Source organism: Poecilia reticulata, chromosome 18 (assembly GCF_904066995.2).
Source record: "Poecilia reticulata chromosome 18, P_reticulata-male-v2, whole genome shotgun sequence".
Lineage (NCBI taxonomy): Eukaryota > Metazoa > Chordata > Actinopteri > Cyprinodontiformes > Poeciliidae > Poecilia > Poecilia reticulata.
Window position 1 is genome coordinate 684,607 of NC_088847.1, and position 9,757 is coordinate 694,363.

General features: G+C 36.6%; 1 long non-coding RNA gene across 1 annotated transcript; it reads right to left on the reverse strand.

Moving 5' to 3' along the window:
- Window positions 1–1,848: 1,848 nt before the first annotated feature.
- Window positions 1,849–5,347, reverse strand: LOC145548808 (uncharacterized). The gene is made up of 3 exons (XR_014084803.1): window positions 3,164–5,347; window positions 2,841–2,978; window positions 1,849–2,736 (listed from the first exon to the last, which is right to left on the reverse strand). It is a non-coding gene; the product is annotated as an uncharacterized LOC145548808 (long non-coding RNA).
- Between the last annotated feature and the right edge of the window lie 4,410 nt (window positions 5,348–9,757).

The window sequence follows — 9,757 nt, forward strand, 5'->3', positions numbered from 1 at the left end:
CTCTTTCAGGCTGAATACAGAAATGATTCCATGGAAATAACACAGGAGGCTCCTTCATTTGCCATCCGTATCTCCGGTAGTTTTAGGCTGAAGAAGCTGATCCGGAGTGAAGACTGTAAACTTTGCTGTGCGGCGTTAGCTTTAACTGGTAGCGACAAATATTTACAAGCCACTGTCTTCTTAAAACTTAAAGCCCATTATATTAGGAAGACAACAATGTTCATAGTATTGCTTTATTTGCTTCTGAAATATGACTTTGTCTTTCCTACTTGCCATGGTAACTCAAAGCGGAAACAAGAAAGCTGCATTTCACTCATGCGGATGTGATGTGAGCGCAGTATGTGCAAAGAGCCCATTAGGGGCTAAGGAAAGAAACAGAGACTTGATTTTTTCACAGATTATCTCTTTCACATACATATAATGAGATATTAAACAAATATGAAAATAATATATCTTCAAAAAAGCTTCATACTTCATACATCATACTTTAACCAATCATTGAGCTTAATCTGATCAAAGTACATTTAATGGCAAGTATACTGATTTTAGTCTGAATAGAAAATACTGATTAAAACTATTTCATTGCTACCATTGATTTACTGTATTTGTCCAGTATTTACAGAATGTATACCAGTGGTTCTTAACCTGGGTTCGATCGAACCCCAGGGGTTCGATGAGTCGGTCTCAGGGGTTCGGTGGAGCCTCTGCCGTGGAGGTAAAGACACACTTGTGTAAAGTCGTGATGACGCGCCGCTTTGCCATCACTTGCTGCAGAGGATCACGTTACATTGCTTAGCCAATCAGAGGATCACGTTACATTGCTTAGCCAATCAGAGGATCACGTTACATTGCTTAGCCAATCAGAGGATCACGTTACATTGCTTAGCCAATCAGAGGATCACGTTACATTGCTTAACCAATCAGAGGATCACGTTACATTGCTTAGCCAATCAGAGAATCACGTTACATTGCTTAGCCAATCAGAGCTGCGGAGGAGCCCTGATTGAAGGAGATCCACTCACAGCATGGATTTGAACTTGTGTCTTTAATTACTTCAGCAAAGCTCACAGTTTTTACCAAATGTGCATGTGAATATGCAACTGGGGGGTTCGGTACCTCAAAAAAGGTTAAGAACCACTGATGTATACAAAATGTGTCTCTTCACAACTTGGGTTAGGGGATAAATGTAACAGTGTTTAGGTTGTAGAATCTGCTTTATGTAAGCAGTGCAATGGGGAAATAGCGCCCCCTCTCTGTGTGGCTGGTTATATGCTGCTGGCCCCTGTACTAAGTGCCAGTCTGTGACAGCTGCACGAGAGGTGAGTTACATTTTTCCGCACACAGCATAGAAAAGCGTTAACAATACATAAGACATTATCTTTATTAACTTAGAGAGTAATGAATACTTACTAGATGCCTGGCACCAGCTTTTGTACTTCCAGTGTTTTCAGTACTGTAAAACACTCTATGTGCTAAAGTTAAATGCTAATATAACAGTATTGTAGTGTGCTGAGTGAAGCTGAGCTGATTGCACTGATTCATATCTGATATGTTCTCATTCAGGAAATAAAATGCCCCATCACCTAGAAACTCCTCATCTTCATTAAGAACTACACAACGCAGTCGAGGGGTTACTTGGGCCAACCCGGTTCAGTGGAGTGAAGCAGAACCTGGTTACATATTTTTTATTTCCTGCTATTGCTAATAAAAGTACAATTTTAATTACTCTTAAGTCGTCTTTATTCCTACTTTCCTATTTTGTATATTACATGCATAACTATACTACAGTACTTACATTATTTTAGGCTACAATTGCATGGAAAGATTAATTACACAAGATATTTAAGGTAATTCAAATATTTTGTTTTATTACCGACATTTTAAAATTGTCCAATTTTACTCACAACTTTATGAACTTTACATAAATTATCAGTTTACACATCAAAAGTGAACACATGAACATGAAAATTTAAGTGTGACAATAAAACATGAAAGTTATTACTATAAAGAACAAAAATTATAATTACATTGTGCTTTCAATATTTTACCATTTTTGTAACACTTGATTTGATGGGGTGTGAATAAGACTGACATGACACTGTCATAAACATAACATAAAACCTGTCATCCAACTTTTAAAGCAAATTCTACTTAGAATTGTCATTATTTACTGAATGACACTTCATGACACTATTGGTATGTTCCTAACATGAGTTTTGTCATGTTTATGACAGTTTCATATCAGTCTTATACATACCCCATCAAATAAAGTCTTACCAACATTTTTTCAAGAGCCATTGTACTATAAGACAATTGTACAAACTGTCACATTCAAAGTTTATAAACAACAAAATTATGAAAATTAGCACAATAAAACGCTTTAGAGGAAATGTGAAAACTGTTTCACCAAGGACAGAGTATTGTTTTAATTCAATGTCACAGTATTCCAGTATTACTGCAGACAAACTGACATTTCTCCTTCCTAAGAACAGTGAGGATCAACGACAACATTCCCGTTCACTGCACCTTACAGAAACCTACAAAAAAGAATAAAACAATAGAGCAATTAAACAGAGAATGCATTTGTATTTCAAAGAGTACAGAAAAATGGCAAATATGAAAATAATAATTACAATTTTAAGACATTGTGGACTCGTGTATATGACATCATAAGAACTGATGATGATTGGGACCAGATCCCTGGGGTGGAAAAACATTTCTGGGTGTCTTCTTTGTCTGTTTATGTTAGAAGTAGAAAAAGTCAGTAATGTCATAGAATCAGTTGATGTTGGCATTAACTGTGAAGCTGTTTGAAGTGTGGACTTAAGGAGACAAACTACCTTAAAATCTTTCCATCCATGATCTGAACACACTGATCCTTGTAGGATGGTGAGGGGGGCTGGTGGTGCCTATCTCCAGCAGTCATCAGATGAGAGGCAGGGTTCACCATGGACAGGTCACCAGTCCATCACAGGGCCCTGAAAGCCAACAACAAATAAAATGAATGAAAGAGAAATGTTAGATTAACAAGGGGGGAAATTCTGTCCAGTTAACTTGAAATGAATCATGTTTATTAAGCACTTGGTGTTGGTAACAGCAGTTTCTGTTGTTGAAAATGTAGTTAGCTCCTCATAAAAATAAATAAATAAAAAAACAAACTTACATCATGAAGACGATGTGGAGGTTCATCCTCAGAGCTGGTTGGTCATCTGGTGGAGTCAGAGCTTCTTCTGAGACAGAAAAGTCTTTAGGTTTCCTAACACCTGATTTCTCTGGTTTCCTCTTTCATCTTCATTTGCTTAGTTAGACTGCAAACATATGTTGAAGATAAAAACATTGATGAACGAGTTAGAACAACAACCTCACAATATCAAAGTCTCTTTCTCTTATGGAGCTTAATTAAAACCAGGTTAAGTTTATGAATTAAAGTATAAGTCGCAACAAACAGCCTCAATGCAGTTATAACATGAAGCTGAATGATTCCTATAGTAATAATCATACAAGTCACAATAAAATTGATAAAATAATTATTTAAGAAACCAACGTAAGTTATATATCTTTACTGCACTGTTTATAATTAAATGAAGATAATTAATAAGCAAACTTACCACCAGCTAGCAACACTTAGCAGCCTTCATCCCTCTAGGCTCCTTTTGTGACACACATTTCATTTCCATCGGTTGTTGTCCTGTTGTGTTGTCGTCTAACTTGGACTAGGTCACCAGCTTGAATTTACCAAAATTAGTAACTATTGTCAAGGCCCTCTCTACTTTTAAGGCAATATTATGTGAGTAAAAATGGCGAATTTGAACATTGTCTGTTATCTTCCCTGCTTCAATTTTCTTCTTCTCTTTATGGGTTTTTTTGTTGTTTTTTTAATGAAAGTGTGCAATACCGCCACCATCTGGTCTGGAGTGTGAACTGGAGCTAATCCTGTTGATTATAGATCTTACATCAGGGATCCCCAAATTTTTTCCTGTGAGTTGCTACATAACTTCTCCCTTCTCTGATTGGAGTCAGTTTGTAACAGAAAAAGTGTGACGTTTGCAGGAGTGTCTAAATGTAAAAATTAATTGTTTTCCAGAAAGCACAATCAAATAACCCTCTCTGGGTTCTTCACAGAAAAAATTTAGAACAAAATTTATTAAATAAATACCGTATTTTCCAGACTATAAGCCGCAACCCCAAAGTAAAAAAAAAAAAAAACAACGTAAACATACACATATAAGCCGCAGATATCTCTGCAACTCCAGGTTTTCCACAGCACTGCAGCAGCAGCATTGGGGGGCGGACACCCAAAATCTGAGTCATAACAGGTCAATTGAATATCACATTTATTAGGGTTGAAAAAGAAAAAGTTGCTAAGTTTAGATTTAACTGAACTGATTACGGTAGTTTCCGAACTGTAACTGTAACAGTAAAAGTGCTGATCCTTCGTGTTGCTACTAGCATGTGCTAAATGACAATGGGCGCTTTCTTTAGATTTCAACAGCAGCTTGCATCCATTATTGATGCACTACTGCCATCTACTGGATCCTAATACCTATACCTCAAATTCTCATAATGATCCCAGTATTATTTTTTAAAAAAAGAAAAATCTTATTTTTCCCCTCAATGCTATTTAACTGTTTAACAACATTCTCAAATTTCAATTCCCTATTAAAACCTAATTCTATTTTAATGGGCACTTTCTTCTTTTATTTCCAATTGTGACTTCCAATGATTCACTTCCTGCTAAAACGCCCCCTGGTGGTTGAAGAAAAATACACATATAAGCTGCATGGTTCAAAGCTTAGGAAAAAAGTAGGGCTTATAGTCCAGAAAATAAGGTATATGAAAAAAAATCAAAATGCTTTCTGGTATTGTTCAGGGGGCCGGACTAAATGTGGAGGCGGGCCGGATCCGGCCCTTGGGCCGTACTTTGGGGACCACTGACTTACATCATACATCTGAAAATGGATTGGGTACTTTCTTAAACAACATTACATCATGATTAGAATTTTTTTATTATTTGCAATTTTAACAAAAATAGTAAAAGGTTATTAAGGCACCTAAAAAGGCATACTTTTTAGGTGCTTAAAAAATATGCCTAAAAATTACATGAAAAGTACTTCATAGTATTAAATGCCTAAAAGACATACTTCTGCATATGTATTAATTAGTCTTATTTTGTAATCATTTTGCTGCGTGATGCAGACTTCTGTCCAGGTCCCTCTTGGAAATGAGATCTGGTTCTCAACAGGGTTCACCTGGTTAAATAAAGAAAGTTAAAAAAAAGCATACTGTGTTAGCCTAAAATTTCCACTGAGATGTAATTTAAAACATAGTGAAATTAATAATTTAAAGTAGTGTTAAGTAAATTTTTTAAAATTCTATTTTGAGCATATATTTTAAAATATACACAAAATATATTTTAGATTTACTTGAGCAAGTGTATATTTAGACTTGGGCAAATGTATATTTTGTTCACTTAAAGTATACTTTTATTTAATATATTAAAAGTGTATTTTGGTACAATTATGTTTCAGTGTGTTTAAAGTTCTAATTTCAAAATTGGTAAAAGTATACTTTTAGTATACTTCAGATATACTTATAGATAGTACACTTAATACTTAGTATACTTAAAATGTACTTTCACAAATGTAGGTATGTTTGAAATATACTAAAGTATACTTTTTTCACCTGGGAATGCTCATTTGTGCTAGTAGTTTCTAATTAGAGATCAAATCAGTGCACAGTAGGCTGTGATGTATTCACACCAGAAAAGTCCTTTAGTCCACTTGTTTGGTGTAGACCAAATACTGACTTTATCTTAATTTTTTTTTTTTTTTTTTTTGATGCAGTTTGCTTTCACATTGAACTTTTTCCACGTGAACTATACTTCATATGCTCCAGGTTATTGTTTGTAGCATCAATGCAACACTAAAAGGCTACGTTTTACAATGATGGCCAAAAATGGTGGCTTGGCCTGTCCATATAGGCATGTTTCCTGTAGTTAGTTCAGATTGAGGCTGAACCAACTCCAACCCATTACATATAACTGATGACTATCCCAAAAGCAACAACAGTGTCAGACCCATGGGTGGAAATTAAAAAGTTTCTCCGCCCACTGTGGCTGGTGGGGAAAACTGTTTTCCTTTTTTGTGTGTAACATTTCCATTTATAACAAACCCCAATAAAATGATATAAAACATATGATTTATTGTTAACAATTTATCAGTAAATTGTTGAAAAACTATTTACTGATAATCACCAGTAAAATTAGTCTGCATACTTATACAGACCAATTTAACACAAAGCATGGACACTTTACAGCAAACTTTAAGTACACAACCCTAACATTCACAAAGTATTTGCCTTACTTTATGGCTTCTATATCTTGGTGTTTCAACAGTTAAATTATTAAATTAAATAACGGCAGCCTACAAGGCGGAAAGTGAACAAAAATGCAAAAATAAAATTACAAATTTTTTTACCACTCCTAATCTTGGGAAAGAGCCAGTGTAACAGAAACTCTGCTAAAGATGTCTTTTCAATGTTTTATGGAATATATTATACAAGAACATAATCATGCCCATAGTAACACTTTATATCCATGTAAAATAAAGTGCTCTTCACCAAAGTTGCAGTTTAAAAATAAATCTTGTAATCATTTCTTTTGTTGAGCATTTCCACGTTTTGGCTACAACAGTGTTTCTCCCCCCTGGTCCTCAGCCCCTCTGTTCTGCATGTTTTAGATGAGCCTCTATTCCAGAACAGCTGATTCAAATGATTGCATGACCATCAGGTGTTAATCACCCAGAGATACAATTCAGGTGTGGCAGAAGGGAAACATCTAAAACATGCAGGACGGGGGGCGTTGAGGACCAGGGTGGAGAAACACTGGGCTACAACGTCCACTATTTAGTGAAAATGTGTCTCCCTTCATTTTTAATGGATTTTTAAATGGTATTAATTGTAAATGTTTTCTAACAATTCAAATGTTTCCTTACATTTTAAGTCCTCTAATTCACAGGAACTTTGCACAATTATCCTTATTCTTGTTGTTACTACAAACATCCCAAAATGTGTTCATTGTTGCAAATATGTAAATATATATATATATTTCATAAAATATACTGCAACGTTTATAAAATGAAACAAATATACTTTGGAAAACAAGAGTTCAGGCCAGGGGACCAAAAAAACCAAAATGGGAATCTATTGTTCAGGAGCTGAATGGGAGTTTGTTATGAAGGATCTGACAAAGAGAGAATTAATACAGGAGGCTGACAACTGGTTAGGCTCACAAACACTGTTCCCCAGATGCTGAGAGAGCTAGCAGTTGTGATCATAATAACTGTGTACATTTCACCTGACGCCAATGTAAACACGACACTCTCTCTCCTTCTAAAGACCATTAAAGAATAGCAGCAGGGGACCAGAGTGCATCGATGGCAGAGTCACACTTTGATCCCATCAGAAGAACTCTTCTGCTCTTCCAGTCCTGCCCCACCTGGTTCTTGCACCACTCCATTCATTGTACAGGAACTCAGTTTGACTCCTAAAGCCGAGATCGACTCAAAACCTTCCGCGATCGTCGTGTTGCACCGCTGCTCTAGCAAAGCACAAACAGTTCAGAAACGATATGAAATGAGAAAAAAGTCATTTATTAACTGACTAAGTCGTGTTTTAGATTGTTCTTGAAAAACTAATCAGTCACGGCTAATTAGTGGGTGAACTCAAGGCTGCACAGTGAACCCGTTGATGTTTTACAGCAGACAGCCGCTCCCCTCTCTTTCAGGTACTGCGTACCCCCACTAAATCTTTTAGGGGTACGCAGTACCCTGCCGTACCCTCTTACTTTCACCCCTGGGTAAAAGTAAATTTTTTTGTGTCACGTAGCGCAGGGTGCTGGTCTTGACTTGGTCTTGGGTTGGTGGTCTTGACTACAACTCTGCTACCGGCTCCTCGGTTGCCTGTCCTCCCCCACCCACCTTCTTTCCATCCCCTTTCTGTTGGATTTCTTAAAATAAAATAAATGCCACTAGTGGCAATAAAAGTCAAGTTCATGTTATGTTAGGACAGGAGACAAAATGTTTCCATCCCTGAAATTATGATGCATAGAATCACATATCTAAGCCTAAACTATGTTACAGAGAATAAAAACATACTTTATCTGTGGCATTGTTCATTAAAATGGCACATTTCTAATGTATTAAAATTAAATACAATCAGTTGTATTTTTAAAAGCCAGTACTTTTTTACTTTTACTTAAGTACAAATGTTAATGTGGTAGTTTTACTTTTACTTGAGTACATTTTTGTATGTGTATTTGTACTTACGTACATTTTTTGAGTACTTTCTCCACCACTGGTAGTGACCACTACGTATGAAAGGGTTAAAATAAAACTGTCAACATTCCATAACTTTTGGGATGTCAGTTGCTAGAAGCTAGCAGTAAAAACTGCTTCCAGGTTTCCTCGTTTGCTTTCAGACCTTTAATTCATCCACCTTACCCACATCAAGACCAAGACTAAAGACTAAAAACAACCCAGTGTGCTCCTTTTCATCCAATTTCCAAATCCTTTGAAACAGTCAGTAGATAAACATTTCTGATCCCATGTGGTTATAAACAAAGCAAAAAGGCCTCTTGACATGTTTCCACTATTAGAGAGACCAAATTGCAGGCCCAGCAGCAGAGCATACAGAGGCCTTATATAGTCACAGCAAACCCATCCTGGTGCTGGAGGGACCCGAGGCGACCTCTCCAAAGCTCTGCAATGAGCCAGTACAGCTGATGAGTTGTTTTAGAAGCAACAAAATAATGTTCAGAATCCTGAGCTCACAAGGGAAATAATGTGAAGAACAGTGGAGTTTACTGTTTGTGAAGACAATTAATTGAGAAAGAGATTAAGTGAGAATGTGACATGAGAAAGAAACTGAAAGCACAGGGAACAGTAGACAGAAAGCACTACGTAAAAAAAACAAACATTCAAAAACAAAAGTCAAAAGTGTGGTCCACTGTGTAATTAACTAATAAACTGGGAGGAGTCTGGGCAAATGTGGTGATTTACTGGCTTAGCTTTTCAAGTTTTATAACCCAGCCTACATGTCCCATGGCTTTGTGGGAAGTATTGCTATGAAACGCAGGTCCGTATGACCTGCATTCTTCTTGCATTTTTGTTTCTTTCTTGGACAGGATGTGGTTATTTACATTTATTTTAATAGGGTTTTTATGTGACAGATCATCTAAGTATAGCACTTTTGTAAAGTAAAAATAAAAACATACATTCTTTTAAAAATGTTTGGAGAATAAAAATCAGAAAAAAGACATCTGATACTCATGAAGTAACTGTGGAGACAAATGAAGTGACTCGGAACATTTGCTGAAACTTGAAGTTGGGTTTTGCAACTATGGTTGAGATGCAGCAGTTTTATCCTATCATATAAGTAAGTCTTGCCCTGAAAAGATTACACTGCAATGATCCAGCTCTTCCATCAATGAAGTTAGAAAGACTTCACTAACATAGCTGCTCTAACATAACTTCTTCTGGAGCTCTTCAGCACCACAAGTCTCTCATGCAAACAGTTCGTCCTCCTTGAAAACGTGTAACGTGTCTTTTCCTCCTTGTTTTCCCCCTAAACACACACACACAGCTCCACACCCCAACAGGGGGCTCTCTCATGGTTCTATAAATGAGGTTGTGGTTGCTGAAGCCAGCTGCTGCCTCTGTGGTCTGTTCAGCATCATACTCACCCCATGGCAGTGGACACA